Source organism: Canis lupus, chromosome 32 (genome assembly GCF_048164855.1).
Source record: "Canis lupus baileyi chromosome 32, mCanLup2.hap1, whole genome shotgun sequence".
Taxonomy (NCBI): domain Eukaryota; kingdom Metazoa; phylum Chordata; class Mammalia; order Carnivora; family Canidae; genus Canis; species Canis lupus.
In genome coordinates this window covers 6,062,771-6,084,783 of record NC_132869.1, presented here as the reverse complement: position 1 = coordinate 6,084,783, position 22,013 = coordinate 6,062,771, and the positions used below count along the sequence as shown (strand labels likewise).

Genomic DNA, 22,013 nt, shown 5'->3' with positions numbered 1-22,013 from the left:
CACCAACCAAGACAGCCAGGTGGACTAAACTGTCAGGTTTCTACATATATTTCTTAATTAAGGAATTCTAGCACTAAACAATTGGAAACAACCTGATGTATTATGTAAGGGAAACCAGATTTTGATTTTTTTTTTTTTTATTTATGATAGTCACAGAGAGAGAGAGAGGCAGAGACACAGGCAGAGGGAGAAGCAGGCTCCATGCACCGGGAGCCCGATGTGGGACTCGATCCCGGGTCTCCAGGATCGCGCCCTGGGCCAAAGGCAGGCGCCAAACCGCTGCGCCACCCAGGGATCCCCCAGATTTTGATTTTTGATGATATTAAGAAGATGGTTTCAAAATGGGAGATTGAGCACATGCTGTGTGGCATATCTGATTACAAGTTCCCAGTGTCATTAAAATTCATATTTATTAGTATATATTGAGCCAGAAAACAAGAAAAGGAGCCAGTATAGACCAAAAAGTTGCAAGAACTATTAGAGGAAAAAGTAGGACAAAGACTAGTAGAGAAAAAAAAAATAGGGAAATCTATAGCCCAAATCATCAAAAGGTAAGAAAAGTCCTTCCTTAGGCTCAATTTGGGAATCAAGGTTAAGTAAACATTGAGTCACTAATCAAAGCCATTAATTTTAAAACTTCATTTGGAATAATAGGGCAGGTTGCATTTTTCTCCACTTCTATGCAAACAGAATATATAAAGCTGACATCTGGTTTTTGTTCAAAAAGAAAACACCGAAACTTTCAAGAAATCACTCTAGCTTTCAAAAGTAGAAAAGGGGCAAGGGCAGGGGGCTTGCATTAGGCACTTTGGTTCAATTGTGCATGCCTAGCAAGTCAACATGCTAATGTATACATTGTATATTCAAAAAACACCATAAAACTCTGCCCATAGAAGGAGATCTTAGTATCATAAAGAGCTAAAGGCAACTTCAGGACAACTCAAGGGGGCTTCTGAGAAGGTCTTTGGCTTGAATCAGTCTCAAACTGGCTTATGTATGGAGCTATCAGGCAAGACACCTAACTTCTCCTTGACTAAAACTGTTGGTTTTGCAAAATGACACACATTCCTTCCCTGCTTTCATTTTGTCTTTTCCCTTCCTCTCTTCTGATAGCTTTAAGCCTTCTTAATTTCCCACTGCTTCCTAACACAAAGATTTCCAAAGGAAAAGAGATACTAACATAAAATCAAAGTTTAGTAAATTCTTGTAATCTTAAATTCAAGCTAGAAATACCACTGAAGAGTTCATGATACATTTCTCTTTTTAGGAAATTATGTATTTCCAGCTATCTCTGCTGTAAAAGCTAAGCAATAGCCAACCCAGGAGCAGTGAGCACCACTCCTAAACTTGCTGTGGCCTCTAAACATGATTTCTCCCTGGTAATTTACAGGTTTGGGACAGGAACTGTAGCAGTTGAGTCTGAACATTCTGTCATCAAGAAAGTAAAGAAGCTATCAAAAACTGTTGGTGAGTGTGGAGGGGTCATGTCAAAGGGTTCATAGGCCAACCTGAGGAAGTTTCTCCTGGCAAAAGATGGAAATCACTAAAAATGACTACTGCCATGGATTGCAAACACATCAAATATGTTAAAATCCACGAGTTTATGATATTTTTTAAAAATCACAATTCTTAAATCTGGTAAGTACAAAGAATTAAGCATTTATCTATTTATTCTTTTTTTTTTTTTCTTAGAATCAAGCATTTAACCTGCCTTTTTTGTATTGAGTACTTCAGAGCACTGCCCTGATTCCCCTTCAAGACTGAGACACTAATTTAGCTGTCTGGAGCCTCAACTGCTAAAGGTTCCCAGCAGAGCCTTCCTCAGGAATTGCCTTTGGATGAAGGTTGTTGTTTTACCAGAGAATACATTCTCAATCCAGAGGCAGCCCACAAACAACGATTTGTCAACGCAAGGGTAGGCACAGTCTCAATTCTGAAGAGTTTTCCCAGCTTCAAAGCTTTCTGTGGGATTGGCTGAGTCTTCCTTTTCAACTCCTTCACTGTTCAACCACTCCTTCACCCAGTCCCTGCTTTCCTCTCTCTCTTACAGGTGTTGTTCCCTAGAACTCTCTTCTATAAGTCCGATAGGCAACCTCCACCTCAAAGTCTGTTTCCTAGGGGACTGATCTATGACATGTACTTACATATATATGGGTACGTATATATCTTAATGTAACAAAACAATCGATGAGGGAAAGTTTTCTCAATAATAAATAGAAAAAGAATGATGTAGTAAAACAAACACCATTTTGCAGATTTCTAGTTAAATAATGGATTTAGGCAATGATCATCAATGGTCTCTGATATCACAAAAATTAGATATTATATACCTCATAATACACACACCATTTACCAGTACTCTTGAAAAAAATTTAACCTGAATTAGACTACATCTGCACATCCAACTACCAGTTTATAAAAAATACAGAGACAGAGGGTCATGTTAAATAATACTATGGGGATATAGTTTTAAAAATCTGGAATGTAGAAGATTCAACTGGATAACCAAGTTTCTTCAATAAATAGGAAGAAACCTACCTATAAATTACAACAAAGGGATTTTGGTTTCTGGTCTCTGATTCAAAAAATTACACACATATAAAGATTATAAAACAATGAGAGAGGGCAGCCCAGGTGGCTCAGCAGTTTAGCACTGCCTTCAGCCCAGGGTGTGATCCTGGAGATCTGGGATCAAGTCCCACGTCAGGCTGCCTGCATGAAGCCTGCTTCTCCCTCTGCCTGTGTCTGTTCCTCTCTCTGTGTGTGTGAATAAATAAATAAAATTTAAAAAAAGAAACAATCAGAGAAATCTGAACCCTCATTTGATATTTGATAATATTAAAGAAATACTATTCACTGTTTTAGGTATGATTATTTTTATAGATATATTTTTAATTTTTTTCTCTTTTTACATATATATACTGAAATATTTATCATTGAAATGATTCAAGGCCTGGGATTTGGTCTAAAATAACTGAAGTGGTGGTGGGGAGGCAGATGGTAGTATAGTTAAAACAATGCTGGCCAGAGGTGGTAACTATAGGAGGTGGCTAATGTGATACAAGGAAGTTCATAAAAATACTTTTCTTTTTGTATACACCCGAAACTTTTCAATAAAAAGTAAAATAACATAGGGGTACCTGGGTGTCTTTGTTGGTTGTGTCTAACTCTTGATCTCAGTGTGCATCTTGATCTCAGGATTGTGAGTTAAAGCTCCACATTGGGCTGCACACTGGGCACAGAGCCTACTTTAAAAAATAAAATAAAATAAAATAAAATAAAATAAAATAAAATAAAATAAAATAAAATACCACTTAGTGCTAAGCAGAATGAATGAAATGCAGTACCCAAGATTTTCCACGTGTAAAGTTGTGGTTTATTGCCTTCAAAGAAAACATAGTAATAGATGGTACTGAACTATAATACAATAAAATGACCATAATGATCAAAATCCTATTGACTTAAGGTTAAAACACAGAAGAGCCCCCCCCCCAAATGCCATGAAATAATTGACCAGATAAATTAAATCTTAATCTCCTATATGAAAATATGAATAAAAATGAAGGGCTATTTTGAATTTATTTATTTATTTATTTATTTATTTATTTATTTATTTATTTATTTTTGAGAGAGAGAGTACACACTGGTTAGGGAGGGGAATGCAGAGAGAGAGAGAGGGAGAGAGAGAGGGAGAGGGAGAGAGAGAGAGAGAAAGAGAGAGAATCCTAGGCAGGCTCCACCCTGAAATCATGATCTGAACTGAAATCAAGAGGTTTAACTGACTGAGCTACCCAGGTGCCCCAGGGCTATTTTGAAGAGAAATGTAATTTTAAAAGACTAAATGATAACATTCAACTCATATAAACAATAATACTAGAGAATTAACATTTTTAAAAAAACATTTTATTTTTTACTATGGAATAATTAGAACAGAACTAAGCGAGGGAAAAGGAGATGCCTTCCATTAAAGTTTGCCTGACAAAATATAAGATACCAAGTTAAATTTGGATTTCAGATATAAATAACAAATAATTTCCTAATGTATGTCCCAAATATTTTTATTTGCTATATCTGGCAACTCTACTTCAAATTCTTTATTTTTTTCCAGTTTTATTGAGATGTAATTGATATACAACTTTGAGTGAGTTTAAGGTGTACAGTGTGATGATTTGATATATGTATATATTATGAAATGCTTTCACTTGTTTTTTTCAGTTGATTTTTTTCTTCCACCATTTGATTACCTGTCCTAAAATGTTATCCATATGGTGCTTCATTAAGGAAACTATTATTTAAAATCTCTCATGTTAAGAATCCAAAGGAGATTTCTAGCACTGTCACCTTGGAGATGGCAGCTCTGGTACAGGTATTTAATTTTGAGATCTCAAAATACCAGCAGAAAAATTATCCCCTAGAGAATCAGGAATCTGGAAAGTGTTTTTGACAGATCCACCACACTTAACACCAGCAAATGCTGCTACCTTGTTCTTTCTCCTCCTCCCCTTCCTCTTGAAATAACACACAAACTGTATTAATCAACCAGATAATGGCGGTGGTGAGTGAGGGTTGATGAGAGCTCCATTGTACTGACTGTGCTGACTTAACCAGACATATGGCTTGAGGTGGGAAAAATAGGAACCAGAATGTGGCCTCTAAGTCCCAAACACAGCCCTTTGGAGATGACCCCATTTCTCCTACATCTCCACGACTGTGCACTCATATTTATATTTTTAAAGTACTTTCCTACACTTCCCTTTCCTACTCAGAAAAGCTCTGAGAGATAAAGACACTAAGCAACTAGTCAAAAGTCACACACCTCATGCTCCTGATTCTCATCTCGGGATTCTTGGCATCATAATCTGTATAAAGTTGAGCTCTAGTAGAGTTAGGAATTCTGTCCCTAACTGATCACAGTTCCAGTCCCAACCTTTGATCCTTCTAGGTGACGGGCTCACTAAGTACAGAGTTTCACATTCTCAGCTCAGCTCATTCAATCCCCAATACAGACTGGACAAACATTGAATTCACCATAAGGAAACAATGAGGGACAAGCGAGAAAAAGTCCCTGCTTTCCTTGAGCTCACAGTGTAGGGGGAAATAGGCAATTAGATATGTAGTAACAATAAAATGTGATGAGTGCTAGCACAGGGTTGTCAGAACATACATTAAGAGTCTCTAACCTCGGGCTAGATGGTACTGGGGGGGGAGGGGGGCTCAGCTGTTTAGCGCTGCCTTCAGCCCAGGGCATGATCCTGGAGATCCGGGATCAGGTCCCACGTCAAGTGTCCTGCGTGGAGCCTGCTCCTCCCTCTGCCTGTGTCTCTGCCTCTGTGTGTGTGTGTCTCATGAATAAAAAGAAAAAAAAAAAGTGTCTCTAACCTTTATGTTGGGGAAGCCTCCCAAGAAAGGAATGCTTAAACTAAGACCTGCAAGACTAATAATAATATAGGTGAAGGGAAAGAAGATAAGAGAGAGCAGAAGAGTGTTCCAAGCAATGGGATTAGATGTGCAAAGATAGGGAGGAGAGAAAAGGTGATGTGGGCATGGTGTCTGAGGCAAGGAAGACCAAAGTATGGGGATGCATGAATCAGGTCAATGATTTGTTCCTCTTCAAGCCTGTATATTTAATATATTTGGTAAATATTTTACTTAGAGAAGAAGTTGATTAGCCTGGGGAAAAATTAGCAGAGAGGACACTGGTGGCCCCTCAGCTATTCCTCTGTAGTCCTACAGAGGGACACTCTTTGGCCCCAAAAGTGCAATCTCTCTCAGCCTAATAAAAGGTCTATACCTAGCAGGACCTGCCCTCCTTAGAACCAGTTTAATGACTGTCTTTTTACTGAACTAAACTCTGGAAGGTGGCAGTGGGGTGGTGGTGCTTATGCCCTCTTCCATTCACTACCGCAAGAATCTTCAACCATAAATCTTCAATCAGTTCAGTCCTTGCTGATGAGTTCTAGTAAAAACCATTTCCTCTATCTTGGTACATTCACGTTTTACTTTAGCATCCTTTCCAACTGACCAGCTTTCTGACGGTGTGAGAGAGACAAATGAATCTGAAGAATCTACAAGGACCATGAATAGGGAGTTTCATGCAGAATGTGAAGTCAAAGGTTCCTCCCCCAGGAAATCTCACTCACAAGGCTGGGTCTTCAGGCCTGTGCACAAGAACACAGCCTGCCTCCTTGCTGACTTAGGAGTAGCACTGTCAGATGAAGCAGGGATCCTTGCCCTGACAACAAATCAACAAGGCTTTTAAGAATATAGATGCCTTGGGACTCCTGGGTGGCTCAGTGGTTGAGCGTCTGCCTATGGCTCAAGGTGTGATCCTGGGGTCTGGGGATCAAGTCTCACATCGGATTCCCCGCATGGAGCGTGCTTCTCCCTCTGCCTGTGTCTCTGCACCTCTCCCTCTCCCTCTCTCTCTCTCTTCCTCATGAATAAATAAATAAAATCTTAAAAAAAAAGTATATAGATGCCTTGGTCCCATTGCTAACCTACTAAATCAGAATTTCCAGGGACAGAATTTAGGAGTTTGCATTTTCAACATTCTTCTTGAGTGAATCTGAGGTAAACAGTAAAACCTAAATTTCTGGTTCTAGCATTTATTAGTTATGTGGTCTTAGATAAGAATTCCTTTTTTTTTTTTTCCTCCCTGAGCTTCAGTTTCTCCAATTTTAAGAAAAAGGGGGGGAAAGAGGAGGAGAAGGTGGGAGAGGAAGAGGAGGAAAAGAAATAATATGACTTACCTCATATTATTAGAGGACTAAATGAGTGCACGACTAGCAAGTATTTGCCACAGTAGTTCATAAATGGAAGTAGTTACCTCGTTTAGCCTACCTTAACCTACCAGGATGCTAAACTCATTCTATTAAAAGCCCCATATGCAGCCCTACTCACTGCCTATTTTTATTTCCCAAGAACCTATTTTAACCCTCCTCTAACTTACTGCAACTTCCATGGGGAATGACAAGAGAGAGTGGTCACTGCCTACTGAGAAAAGGGGCTGAAATTGAAGCTACAGAAAAAGAAGTCAGTCTACACAGTTCCACCCCTACCTGAGGGCCCCACCTCTTGCACAAACTTTCCCAAAAAAGCTAACCATCCCTCCTGATGACTGGATAAAATTGCTGTATACTGAGCAAGGTTGACTTTACTTTTTTTTTAGACATCAGAGTCAGCCCCCACAGATGCTTCTGAGGTGGTAATGGCACATATCCTATGCTCTTCTAATGACTGGAATTGACTTCTAATTATTTACAGGCATATGTATTTATTATTAAGAAAAAAGCAGGGTTGCCCAAGTGGCTCAGTGGTTGAGTATCTTCCTTTGGCTCAGGTGTGATCCTGGAGTCCTGGGATCGAGTCTCACATCAGGCTCCCTGCATGGAGCCTGCTTCTTCTCCCTCTGCCTGTGTCTCTGCCTCTCTCTCTCTCTCTCTCTCTCTGTGTGTGTGTGTGTCTCTCTCATGAATAAATAAATAAAATCTTAAAAAAAGAAAAAAGTTGCACATGGACACATACATCATTTTTTTAACATAAATACTTTAATACTTTAACATAAATACTTTAACATAAATACTTATTTAGCACATGCTCATCAGGATTCAGCTTTAAACTTACTTTATTTCCATTTTCCTTACAACATCATTATGAATTAGGCTAGAGTGCATCACTTCTATTAAAAACATCTTTTCTTGATGATTAAATTAATATACTGTACAAGCCAAGAAACAGACTCTTAATTATAGAGAACAAACTGATGTTACCAAAGGGGAGGTTGGGGGGGATGGGTGAAATAGGTGATAGAGATTATGGAGGGCATTCGTGATGTGTACTGGGTGTTGTATGGAAGTGTTAAATCACTATATTGTACACCTGGAACTAATATTATGCTGTATGTTAACTAACTAGAATTAAAATAAAAACTTTAAAAAATGAGAATACTGTATGTCCATTGGACACAATTTGGAAAATAATAAAAATACTATATAAAGAAGAAAATTAAAACCATCTCTGTCACCTAGAGATAATAAAATTAACATGTTGATGTATTTGCTTCAAGTATTTTATAAGATTTTATTTATTTATTTTAGAGATAGAGAGTGAGGGGGTGGGGAGAGGGAGAGGGAGAGAATCGCAAGCAGAATCCTCGCTGAGTATGGAGCCCAACACGGGGTTTAATTTCATGACCCTGAGATCATGATCCAAGCTGAAATCAAGAGTTGGATGTTTAACCCATTGAGCCACCCAGGCACCTCCTCAAGCATTCTATGATCATATATTTCATAAAATTGGAATAACTCAATATATATAGTTTCTGAATCATGTTTTTTCCATTAACCTTATAACATTTTAGTATATTGTTAAAATTTTTCAAAACTGTAAGTTTTGTTTTTTTAATTTATTTTTTTTATAAAACTGTAATTTTTAATGTGGATAATACTGTAGTTTAGAAATATTCCATAATCTATTTCCCTGTTACTGGACACTTGCGTTTCCTCCCTCTATTTTTGCTGTCATTAAATATCAAGAGTTAGCCTTGCTATTTTCAGTTTACCTTTTAGAAAACACTGCAGAGGTTAAATGGCTTGCTGCAGGACTAGGACTGGAACACAAACTCTGTCCTCCAGCCTAATTCTCTTTTTCACAGACCAAACTTCAATTTGTTTTAAAACTATTAATCATACTTATACCATACTTGCCACTTCAATACATTTTATTTCCTGGCCTTCATATTTAAAATAAATATGAAGCCTACAGACAGGATAGGAGTGTATAAATCAAGTCATATATAGTCCCAAAGTGGGAGTTAATGGGAGTGAGGGGATCATTCAGAATCCCTACAGCCCCCTTTCTTTGTTTCTACCTTTTTTCATTGCACCAACTTCCCCAAATGAATCACCTAATAGTGATTATATCACTTTCCTTTGATTCATAAGAAGAGAGTTTCTCTGATGCTCAGCATCACTACCAAGACATCAGCCCTTACATTATAGTGGTTCCTCTTCTTCTTCACCTGATTTCCCAGCTTGCACACTCACTCTCTTGTTCTCTCTTTCTCTCTCTCTCTCAAAGCCTGACTGGTGTCTGATTTTCTATAGAAATCGGTGGTATAGGGATCCCTGGGTGGCGCAGCGGTTTGGCGCCTGCCTTTGGCCCAGGGCGCGATCCTGGATACCCGGGATCGAATCCCGCGTCGGGCTCCCGGTGCATGGAGCCTGCTTCTCCCTCTGCCTGCGTCTCTGCCTCTCTCTCTCTCTCTCTGTGACTATCATAAATAAATAAAAATTATTAAAAAAAATCGGTGGTATATGCTGTTTTGCTGTCACATCATTAAAAATACACTTAGAGTATAAGACCTACCCTATGTCTTTTTTTCTTCTGTGCTGCTTAGAGTTATACTTCTAGGGGCTTCAGCACCTGGTCATGTAAAAACCCAGTCCTGAGAACCTGGAAGCCCAGGTGAGTTCCGTTACTACTTGCAGTCTGACCTTGGGCAAGTTACTTATCTCTGTGATCTCTATTCTATCTTCATGAAACTATCTTGAAATTCCTTCCAGTTTGACATGCCATACCTTTGAATAGTGTTGTTCTTTTAGATGCTTTTTCAGAACATCTCTTGAAACTTCCCTGTTTAAGAAATAACTTCAAAGAGTGGCTTCCTTCTGGACATTAGACGCTTTTGCTTCCATTTCTTGTATAGGTCCTACACAAGAGACAATGTCTATAGAAGGGTTCTATGCCAGTGTTCTTGTCAGCAGTACTGTTTTTGATTCAATCAACCAAGACTTCTTTCCTGGGTCCAATACTTTAGGTTCTATTCTGGCCCTCCCTTATCTTTCTCTTTCCCATAAGGTGACAGGTCTGTCACCTCCTGAAACATGTTCTCCTTCTTCTAGACCAAGCTCTCTTTACCCAGAAAACCTAGAATTCCCCGCTTGTGAAGTCTGAGTCTCCTTCAGGTGCTTGCTTGGGCTTCTGATCCTCTCTATCCTCTTAAGAGCAGACTGCGTTACTTGTACAATTTGTGTTTGGACTTGTGGAGAGAGCTTGGATATGTAGTGAAGCTTGGTGAATTCTACACAATTATACACAAGTTTCTTTGATGAGGTCATTACAGACAGAAGGGTTATGTGATCCATTATGATAGGGAGAGGGTCAGAGATAACCATTTTCATATTCACCTCAGGCTCACAAATGTTAGGGGTAGGCCTGTTTGTGAGATACACTGCCTTGCACAGAGTGGCATAAAAGACTATAAGTGGCTCTTCAAAGACTATAAGTTCTTGGGATGCCTCGGTGGCTCAGCGGTTGAGCATCTGCCTTCGGCTCAGGGTGTGATCCTGGAGTCCCAGGATTGAGTCCCACATTGGGCTTCCTTCAGGGAGCCTGCTTCTTCCTCTACCTATGTCTCTGCCTCTCTGTCTCTGTGTCTCCCATGAATAAATAAATAAAATCCTAAAAAAAAAAAAAATTCTTAAAAAAAAAAGACTATAAGTTCTTTGTGGCCATGTTGGAGAACTCACTAACTGGAATGAGCAGGCAATAGAGAGAGCGTGGGAAGACACAGACCTTTAATCTTTGGCTCTAGCTAGATACAAATTATAGACACAAAAATAATTTATAATTTCTTATCTGGTCTTCATATTCAAACTAGAGTTATGATCTTGTGGACACAAAGTGTGATATTTTATTAACAATAATGACAATAGATTTTTACCCTAACCTGATGTCCATGTTAAGATTATTTCTCTCTACATGTGTTGGTCCATTTTCTCTCAACTCTCTCCCCCACCAAAATAAAAGGTAAAGCAAATCAATCACCTTGGACCTAGTCAACCTTCAATTAACCACCACATCTGAGACTATTGTTATGATAAATGATCAATTAAAAAGCATGGTAATACCAAACCTCATTTAACTATTTCTCACATCACAGTGTTTTCTTAACAATAGGAGTCATGATTTTGTAAATTTGGTTCTATAAATAATATTCCTATGAAAACTCAAAAGGATCAAGATGGAAAAGTATGTGCCCTTTAAAATGATCTTAGTTGGGGATCCCTGGGTGGCGCAGTGGTTTGGTGCCTGCCTTTGGCCCAGGGCGCGATCCTGGAGACCCGGGATCGAATCCCACGTCGGGCTCCTGGTGCATGGAGCCTGCTTCTCCCTCTGCCTATGTCTCTGCCTCTCTCTCTCTCTCTGTGACTATCATAAATAAATTTAAAAAAAATTTAAAATTATCTTAGTTATAGTTTTAATCAATTCAAAAAATTAGCTTTGGAAAAATTCTACCCAGTTTACAAATTAGCTGGATGACATTGAACAAGTTATATCTCCTCTTGGGGGGCTCAATTTCTTTAACTGTAAAATGAGGCGGCTGGATTAAATGATTTCTAAATTTCCTTTAAAAATCTAAGGTTTTATGATTGCTTATGATTTTCTAAGCAGTTATGCCTAGAGTTATTTAGCAGAGAAAATTGCAAAATGTGAAAGTCTTAGGACTTAGTGAAAAAATGAAAAGCCTATTCATCAGGAAATGGGGTCAAGTTAGAGAGCAAAGAGTGTAGTTGCCTAAGCAACTCGAGTTTGAAAAGAAATTATTAGAGTTAAGCACGGCCTGAACAGGCAGAGGAGAAAGAAAAGAAATGAGAGTTCCTGACACTGTCCTGGAAGAGGAATCACATAACTGCTTGACTTTTGGGAATAAGGTAAAGTATTTTTTTTAATAAGGTAAAGTATTAAAAAAAAAAACCAAACACATAAAATACCCAATTATAAGTTGATTGTAGCCTTATCATCTATCGCTTCCTTCCTAGCCTTTTAATCAAAGTCTGAAAGCTTGAATGTCAACTCACCATGGGTACTTCAGTGGCTACCCACAGCATGCAAATTTTCCTTTCCTCTTTCAGTATTTGAAGTCCCACCCAAAGTCCTACAAGTATACTTCTACGCTGAAGCTGGTGTTTAAAGCTGGTATCAGGCCCCCAAATCCTGTGAGTGGTAATATGAGGAAGTAACACCTTCAACTTTGTTGGGATACTAAATCATGACACAGCAGGCAAGAATATGAAATTACTTAGTCAGAGTGTTCAACCCAAAGCTATAAACAAATCCAGAGAATATGGAAGCCACCCAGAAGATGTGGCCTTTTAGTCCTGTATCTTCCCACAAAAGAGAAAGTGAGGAGCTATACTGTCTGTGTTGGAAATCTACCATATTAAAGAAACCAGTTTCACATGCTTTGTAATTGATCAAAATGCAGAAAATTGCAGGTTTAGAGTGGGAAGGAAACAGCAATAAAAAACTTGTAAAATATCAGATCTGGCTAATCAGCTCTTGCATAAATAAAAACTGGATGCATTTCTAATAGCTGTAATATTAAAATCTGAAAATGTGAAGTATAAATATACATTGTCAATGAATTTCATATCATTTTCTTGCATTCAGAAAGTCACCAATTTCCTGTGAATCCAGACAATTTTCACCATATTTACATTTCTGAAATCTAACTCAATTTCTCCTGTGATGTGTTTTTTAAAGCATCTCTTCTTGTGAGAATATTTTGTTGAACACAAAGAATGTCCTAACAGTCATCTAGAAAGCAGACACCTAATATCAGTCCATCTTCTTTTTAACCTAAATAAGGTATTATTTCTCATTAGAAGTTTGGACATCCAGAACAGGCCACTGAAATATAGGACTTCTGTGAGCACTGAATAGACACACCTCTATAGTGAAGGGGCTGATGAGTAGGAGAAGCAAAATTTTTCACACCATATTTTTTGGTCAACTTCAGCTACATTTAAGCTTTCACAAAGTTTTGTGAACAGCTGTTTCTTCAGGAAATTAAGAAGAGCCACAGTGCCTATAACATTGTGTCATTCTTATTTAACAAATATGTGCCAGATGCTGTAAGTGCTTTACAAATACTAATCTTTTATTTTTTCATAGCAATCCTATAGAACAGATGATATCATCATCACCATCCCTGTCCCCATTTTAACAGATGAAGAAACTCAGTCATAGAGAGGTAAGTCATTTGCTCAAGCTCTGAGCTAACAAGAGGCAGGACCTGGGAAATATGATGGCAGAGCCCATGCTTCTAAACAACACACTCTCCTCCTCTCAGAGTTGGCCATTATATGAGGCAGATGTGGAGGCAAGAAGTTACAAAGCATCCTTGTTCCATGGCCCTTAAGCATGTCATGTCTCTAGTGTGGAAACACTACTTTTAAATTCTAGCAACTTCCATCTGGAGATTCTTTCTCAGGTCTGTGATTTCTAGATGTTCCTACAATGAAAGATATGATGCAGTGAACACTAAAGAAGAATTTAAAGAGTAACCTATAGAATGACCTTGCTTAAGAAGAGGAGATTGGTGGGACACCTGGGTGGCTCAGCGGTTGAGCGTATGCCTTTGGCTCAGGGCATGGCATGATCCTGGAGTTCCAGGATAAGTCCCACATCGGGCTTCCTGTATGGAGCCTGCTTCTCCCTCTGCCTGTGTCTCTGCTTCTCTCTCTGTGTGTCTCATGAATAAATAAATAAAATCTTAAAAAAAAAAAGATGAGATTGGTGAGCTAAAGGAGTGAGCAGCAAGACATGAATGGTTTCTACCACATAAGAGCCCTTTTAGTCACCTTTATAATTCTCATAAAAAATCAACAAAATGCATTTTGTTGCTGTGTTTACAGGTTAACATGAATGACTTCTCTTTGGTTTAAAAGAAAAGAAGGTATCAGTTCCCACAAAATATACACTTTGGCCAAGGACCTTAGAGACTGAAGTCCTTTAAGTATGACTAAGAAGTAGTACAGGGATGTAACTCTGAAGGAATATTTGCCATCATAAGAACATTAAAAATCCCTTTATATCTGTCAGTAAGACAATGGTTAAATTGAAGAACATCCATGCAATAGAACATGAGGCAATCATTGAGAAGAATCAGGTTGATCTATACATTTCCATGAAAAGATATATATAACATATTAAGTGAAGTAGGCAAGTTGCAGAACACCTTCACAGTATTATGTCATCTTTGTGAGAGAATGACACATGAAACAACATTTGTTTTTGTATACCTAGAACATAAGCATGCTTACATACAAATAAGAAAGGTCTGGGCGGCCCGGGGGGCTCAGCAGTTTAGGGCCGCCTTCAGCCCAGGGTGTGATCCTGGAGACCTGGGATCGAGTCCCATGTCGGGCTCCCTGCATGGAGCCTGCTTCTCCCTCTGCCTGTGCCTCTGCCTCTCTCCTTCTCTCTCTCTCTCTGTCTCTCATTAATAAATAAAATCTTTTTAAAAATTATAAAAAAAAAAACAAGAAAGGTCTGAAAGAATACATGCAAACCTCTTAAGAGATTACCTCTGGAAAATGTGCTAAAGGGGGAGGAGGATAGTGGTGAAAAGGGGATGATTTTTTACTTTATAGACTTCTACTTGCTTGTGGTAGGTAAGATTCACCAAATATGCATGAGTAAAAGCACAAGCAAGCATATAGAAGTCATTAAACAACTGGAGAAAAAGTAAGCAATTATTAATTATAAATAAGCTGTGTATAAATTTGACAAACTGATTCATGAGATATATCATATAACCACTTTATTCACTAGTTCTTCCATAATTATGCATAAATTACTGTGTTAGCTTTACTAGATATCTATTTTGCCAATGCTATGGATTTTGAGGTTTTAATTTTCAGAGCAGAGAGAAAGATAAAGTATGAGCAGGGGGTGGAGGGGCAGAGGTAGAGGGCAAAGAGAGAGAATCTCAAGCAGGCTCCATGTTCAGCCCAGAGCCCAACGTGGGGCTCAATCTCAAGACCCTGAGATCATAACCTGACTGAAATCAAGAGTTGGATGCTTAACCAACTAAGCCACCCAAGTGCCCCTGACATTTTATTTTCATTAAAGCTCAAAGAGGAAAAAAAATAATACCTCCTGAAAAACTGATAAGCATAGTTAATGCATCAGGCTTTCATAATTATATATATATTTTTACAACTCAAATACACATTATGTGGACCATATTTTAGACTGATTGGATATTTTAGACTGTTTAGTATGATAAAACAATCTGAACTCATTTGACAAATGCAGCACACCAATAAGTTCAGATTGAATGGATCAGTTTTCTTGCCTAATGTATTCAGCTTTTAGAACTTTTTGAAATTCAGAATTACATCTAAGATATTGTGAATCCATCCACTCTACTGCTTCTTTCTTCTGCTTAACACATACTGCTCCTTCTAACTGGAATGCCTTTCTTTCCTTGACCAACTGACTAACTTAAATTCTTTATAAACACCCTCTGTCCAGTGAACTTCAAAGTTGAACTGTCCACTGACTAATCCCCTGTAGACAACCCCCACCCCACAGTCCTGGACAGACACTTGTAAAGTTGCTGGAACAGCCCTGGGAAACTAATGTGAGAATGAGGCTCAAGGGAAACCCTATTCAGGAAAGTGATGGATTCACAAGTATTGTTAATGTTACATCTGTCAAATAGCTGTTGAATGAAAGATTTAAGATTTCTTAATATTGATGCATGACTCAAGAGACAATGGGTGAATGTACTCCTAAGTGACTAAAATTTTGTGAGTTTAAACTTATTTTTATCACCCTCTCGTACCAAAGACTCACAGATAAAACATAAACAGAAATTTTTGAAAAACACTCATCTTTAGTATGTGAAGTGCATTCTGACATTTTCTAGCCTATTATAGTTAATACCACTTATTAAAAGTACTGATTGAACCCTAGAAATGGATCATCTCATACACAGATTGAAAGACCTCAAACTACACAATATGTGTTGAGAAATGCTTACAAACATTGCCAAAGAGCCAAAATGTAACTAAAATTGCAACCAAAGTTTAGTTATTATTTTTTTGCCATTTCCACTTTCATGTTGTTTCTCTCCATTTTTAGTAATTTGTTTGTCCAAGTAGGGGCAGGAATTTCTGTCCTAAAGTTGGATGACATCTGGCCAGAACCATAGGACGTGTGCTGAGACAGAAACCAGAGCAGTCAGCAATCTGGGAGTTGGGACTGTCTTAGTCAATTTTGAATATTTGGTCACCTTATCCGAGATTACATGTAAACTCACCTGTTTCAGTTTCTCTGAAGGTAGTTTTTATAGTGTAACTTAAAAAGATAGGGTTTTTTTTATGTGTTGTTTAATGGTTTGAGTTAATTTTAAACAAGGGTTTATGAAATGTGAGCTGGTGCCAGAAAAATGTGGATCAATTGTTGCTTCCCTAGAGGGAGTAGAGGTGCTTTTAATAATATAGATCCTAGTAAAGTATCTATATCTTTTGAGGACTTAAAAAGCCAAAGCAAAATATGGGTTGGATAGGGGTTTTTTCAGTGTGTATGTAGACCAAATTGCACATGGCTGAGTAAGAAAAAAATGTCCTTATTAGAGTCTTATTCTTAACAAACAGTTCATTATTTAGGTACCCTGAAAAGAAAAGGAGTTAATTATATGAATATCACATCATTTAGGATTAACACTATCTGTATGTGACAGAAATCCAAAATAATGGTGGATAATAGTCTTATCTTAAATAAGATAGCATTTAGCTCTCTCATAAAAGATAAGAAGTAGGCAGTCCAAAACTGGCATGTATCCATGATGTCAAAGGACCAAGGGTTCTTGTCTGGTGCTTACTACTGGGGTTTCTGTCACTGCACTCAAATTCTAGAAGGCCGAAAGTAAAAGGGAGGAGAAATGGCAAGCCCCCTCTCTTTAAGGATATGTTCAGAAAATTGCACACGCCATATGCCTGTTTAGCTTATTTAAAAGAATTTAATCATATGGCTGTACTAGGGAATGCTCCAGGGAATGTTGGGAAATGTAGTCTTTATACCCAGCTAAACAGTGGAAGGTCTCTTACGTAGGAAGCTGGTAAAGATAGATACTGGGAAAGTAAGCAGATTCTCCTACAAGTATCCATGGCCTGTGATTAAAAACAAACAGACAAAAAACCTTTAGACTCCGTTTCTGCAGTGTTTGCCTCTCCTTCTCAAATAGTCTTCTCCTTACCCTTTTAAACCTTTATCCTTCAATCTAGGGTTGAAAGGAATTACAAAGAGCACTAGTCTACTCAGCATAGTTGATTACCTTGCTCCTATATGCCAGAGCCTGCCATGCCAGGACAGCATGTAGATGGCTGGAACTAGTCAATCAAACCCTTATCACAAAGCTGGGAAACAGGGTCTAACCAGGAATCAGGAAGAGGGAAATGAATGCTGGAGTAGCAAGCAGCAAATATCTCACCATAAGATCTAAAAGGCAGCTCTAAGTTAACATGTTCACATCAAAATTCTTAATTTCTCCCCCAAATTCCACTTCCAAATATGCTACCATCCACACAATAGTTGAAGCAAAAAACCTAAGTGTAATCCTTGAGCTTCTTTTTCCTTCACTCCTTGTATCCAATCAGGACCTGCTACATATTATGTGGGCCCAATAAAAAATAAACATTCAGGGTCCCTTTCTGAAAACTATAAAGGATTTTGAGACATCAGGTAATTAAACCATGGTGGAGTCCTTCCAAGTGTGGGGCCTGGTGCAACTGTACATGAAGGCAGACATGCATCCAATATATATCTACCATAAGATAATAGAAAATATATATGTTGGTGTCTGTCTCTGGTTCCTAGCACACAGCTGCTAAAATTATAGACATTTCACTCTAAGTGGAAAAAAAAGAAGAACAAAAAGTACAATATATTGAGTATCAAATATGCTGTAAGCATTGTATTATATATTTTATATTATGATGCAGTAGAAAGAAGATAGTTTTTGGAGTCATGACAGATATGGATTTGAAACCTACTCACGCACTCACTAGCTGTATGACTTTGACAAGTCAACTAAACTCTAAGTCTTTATGTTTCCTAATTCATAAAGAGGGACAAAAATATTTCCTTTCAAAGTTCTTGGAGTCAGACGCGCTACCATTGCGCCACAAGGTCACATCCTTTCAAAGTTCTTGAGAAGATTAAGAAATTAGAAAGCAATCATAACGATACTCACTGGGCTTGAGAAAAGAACAGAAGACATCAGGGAGACCCTTACTGCAGAAATAAAAGAGTTAAAAAAGAATCAATCAGAGATGAAGATTGGATTACAATAAACAAGATTGGAAATAGTATCGATGCAATGAACAGCAGGCTGGAAGAAGCAGAGGAATGAATTAGTGATTTAGAAGACAAAATAATGGGAAATAATGAAGCTGAACAAAAGAGAGAAGAATTATGTAACATGAGAATAGGCTTAGAGAACTCAGGGACTCAAAAAAAAAAAAAAAGAGGGGGGAGCAGAAAATTTATTTGAAGAAATAATAGCTGAAAACTTCCCTAACCTAGGGAAGTAAACAACATCCAGATCCAGGAGGCACCAGAATTCCCATCAAAATCAACAAACACAGGCCAACACCAAGACATATTGTAATTAAATTTGCAAAATAAAGTGATAAAGAAAAAATATTAAAAGCAGCAAGACAAAAGAAGTCCTTAACTTACAATTAGGTAGAGACCTGATGAAAGATCCCTATTATGATTGCTTCTTCTATTGAGTAAGGGTCCCTCAAAGATCTTAACTGGGGACTGCCTATTACGACCCTTGGTGAACACTACATGTTCACCAAGAACAAATAAAGACATTTTTGGGTGATGCAGAAAGAACGATTTTCACATTCCCTGAATAACAGTTGGAATGTAGACAATGATTAATTAAAAGTTTCCAGGGTCCATAATTAGGAATTTAAGTGATCGCAAAGCTGCCAATACATCCCTTGGGGTACATTGGGTAGCTGAATGCTTAACAATACTTGGCAATGTAAATGTCTGAATTTGTAAGTTAGAATTTAGACAATTCTGGTAACAGCTGGAAGGAGAAATGACCTCTGTAATTTGTGTTAAAACTTAAGAGGCTTTTGCCACAAAGCATCCCCACATTGCTGTTGGAGAGTAATGTGGAAGAATCAGGCTTGCTGGAATAAGTTGTTGCAGGAGGAATTTAAAGCAAAACATTACAGGAGAAGCTCAGAACTTCCTCTGAAAATCTGAGTTTTCCTCCTACTCTTTGCTTTTAAAGAAGTTATTCAAAGGGAAGAAGAGAGAAGACTATGATTATTCGAGGTTAGAGGTAAAAGTACCTATGCAGCTGTACAGAATGTGCAGAGCTCAGCCACTCAAGTTCAGAGAGTTAGTTCACATAGGTAGTTCACCCAACTATCAAATCCTCCAGACTATGAGGTGAGTTACTTACTTTGGGTCAGAGAACAAGATGGAAAAAGCCCTAGGCCTAAACACGAACCATGACTATTGAATATTTATCTAGTTGGGAAGCCAGGTCCTAAATAAAAGTAAAAGTAATATCTCACACATTTGCCCCTGCAATCTAGCAGCCACCAGAGACAGAATTAATACCCATAGCACTACATGGGGTTGGAGGCTGAGAAGAGAAATGTTTCTATCTGTTCTGGCTCTTGGGAGGATAGGTATTTTTAGAGGAATGTAGCTATGAAAAGAACTCAAGAAATTAAGATCCAGAATCAGGAGAGAGGTTACAGGGTCAGGCTCTCCTGACCCCATAAGCAAAAGAGTTTGGTAAATACCATAGCTCTGCCCTCTCTCCTTGGTTGGCCTATAAAAGTAGTAATATTAAAGTAATAGGAGGCATTTTTGTAATCAATGTTGGTCCAGAGGTCAGCCCCGACTCCAAGGGGGAACATATGCGGTCAAAGCCCAATGTTGAGACTCCTACCTACTTTCGGGGTAACCATGGAGCCCCAGTGCTACTGAATTTGAACCAACACATGGTGGTGGGTGGGGTAGGATGCTTCTGCCTAACTAGACCCAGAAATCCAACAAGCATTGGCACCAGTGGAGCTTTAGAGAAAATTTCTAGCAGCCCTTCAAGAGATGGGGACTAGGCTGTGAGTTGGATATGGCCCAACTGTGTTAAGCAAAATATAGCTGTGCCATGTTTACCTTCTGATCCCAACTCACCACTCCACACCTCCAGCCCTTACCATCCTGCCCTCAGAAGTCCTGTAGCTAAACATACAAGAAGCTGCATATGTTTTTCTTGAGAAAATATATGATAGGAAAGAGAGAATTTTAGTCACCAAAAGTCCTCCTAGAAAGGGAGTGCTTTGTTGGAGAAATGCTTTGATAATTGTTTGGGGGTAGAAACTGACATTTGATGGGTATGGTTTTGTGGATTATCTGCAGGAGGCAGGTGGTGGTTTTATTGGTTGCTCCACAGAAAAAATGGGGGGGGGAGGTGAGAGGAAAGTAAGAAGGGAGATGAAAACAGGAGATTTGAACTCTGCCGGACCAATCACTTCAGAGCAGGAAGAGCTTTAGCATTAAAACTCAATTTCATAGTTTCTGATTTAAAATACTCTGAAGACACATGAAAGATGCTCAAAGTGTGGACTCCTTTCAAGTGCAATTATCTTGGATGCACTTGGTGCTGGCTGTTGCTCCCAGGCCCCACATTCTTTCATTTGAAGCCCTATGTCCTAGTGACCCCTGAATCTTCAGTAAAGTATTCTCTCTCTCTCTCTCTCTCTCTCTCTCTCACACACACACACACACACACACCCTCCAGTATGAGTGGATATTTTTCTAGAAACTGACAAAAGAGCTGAGTTCTATGTTCAATGTGTTGTTGCTAAAAAGGAGATAGCCTTAAAGGTTAAGAACTACCAAGGAGGACAGACACACACACTAGGCGCAAGCTATCATGAGGACTGTCCCAAGCTACAGAATTGGATTTTTATCCAAATTGACCAGATATTCAAGGAGTAGGAATCCTCTAGCTGATAACGTGGCTATTCTAATTTCGCCACTGCTGTTTTGTTATCCATTTTGCTTCTGAGTGAGTTTTCTATGACACAGATGGAAGCGTGACGTACCTGTGATCAAAATTCTTCAATAATCTCCCACTGCCTACAGAATTAAAATAAAGAAGACAAAAGAAAACCTCTGCAAAGCATTTAAGGCTTTTCTCAGCTTCTTGCAAAGTGCCTGGTGAGTAATAGGTGCTCTAGATGTGAAGCATAAATAAGCAGGTTTGGCTCTCTCATTTCTATCAGGCTCGGTAAGGTCATCCCTGGTCATCTAGCAAAATGCCAACAAGCCCTCCCACCTAAATCTTCATAGCTTCCTTCTGTGCCTATTTTTTCCCCTCAGTTCTTATCTCGGCTCAGCAAGGAGCCTGCTTCTCCCTCTGCCTGCCGCTCTGCCTCCTTGTGCACTCTCTTCCTCTCTCTCTGTCAAATAAATAAGTAAAATCTTAAAAAAAAAAAAAAAAAGATGAGGAAACAGATTCAGAAAGGTTAAACAACTTTTAAGGACACACACTAGTAAGTTGCAGAGGTAATATACTAACACAAAAATATTCCACGCCATTTGTTTATTTTGCCTTGTCACTAGTACCATCTCTCCCTACAGTGTTCTAGCCTGTCCCCACATTTTGTTTACCCCTTGCTAAGGCCCTATTCAAATCTCACCTCCTCAGTGAAATCCTCCTCATGACTTGTTCTTGGTAATGTCTCCCTTTTTTCCCCCGGAAAGGCTCCTGAGATGACTTTCAGGGTGGCGGGGAAGGTTGTGAGGTAGGGTACGTGGCCCTGGAGAATAGCTCATCCGTGTCTCATCTGTGTTAAGGTTCTTGATGCAAATTCAGGTTCTTGATGCAAAGGCCTACTTGTTTTGCAGGTAATGTACCCTCCACCTGTTCCCAACCTCAGTCTTTCATAGTCTGGGTATCTTCCTGAGGATTTCTGTGGCTGGTGATGGATGCAATTGTTTGCACGGTTTGGTTAAGCTGAGCTCCCCGGAGAAGCTGCGGAGCAGAGCAAATCTCCAGGGTTTATCTGAACACACAGCGTCTGTACCCTCGGGTTAGTTAGCACCTGGGACACCTGAAGCTTTTCCCCTCCTCTGTCTCTGCTTCTGGTTGAAGTAAGGGCTTCAGCCTTTCC

The 22,013-nt window shown here is 38.8% G+C and overlaps 1 long non-coding RNA gene across 10 annotated transcripts in view; it reads right to left on the bottom strand.

The window, feature by feature from the left end:
- LOC140622850 (uncharacterized) overlaps window positions 1-22,013 on the bottom strand; it is an 82,673-nt gene that overhangs the window by 46,977 nt on the left and 13,683 nt on the right. For 6 of the 10 annotated variants that reach the window (XR_012022523.1, XR_012022520.1, XR_012022518.1 and 3 more), the window contains exons 3-5: window positions 21,540-21,874; window positions 9,579-9,709; window positions 3,141-3,248 (exon numbers count right to left, since the gene is read on the bottom strand). This is a non-coding gene — a long non-coding RNA (uncharacterized lncRNA). The remainder of the gene's footprint in view (window positions 1-3,140; window positions 3,249-9,578; window positions 9,710-21,539; window positions 21,875-22,013) is intronic. The other 4 variants (XR_012022519.1, XR_012022521.1, XR_012022522.1 and 1 more) reach the window with 4 other exon arrangements.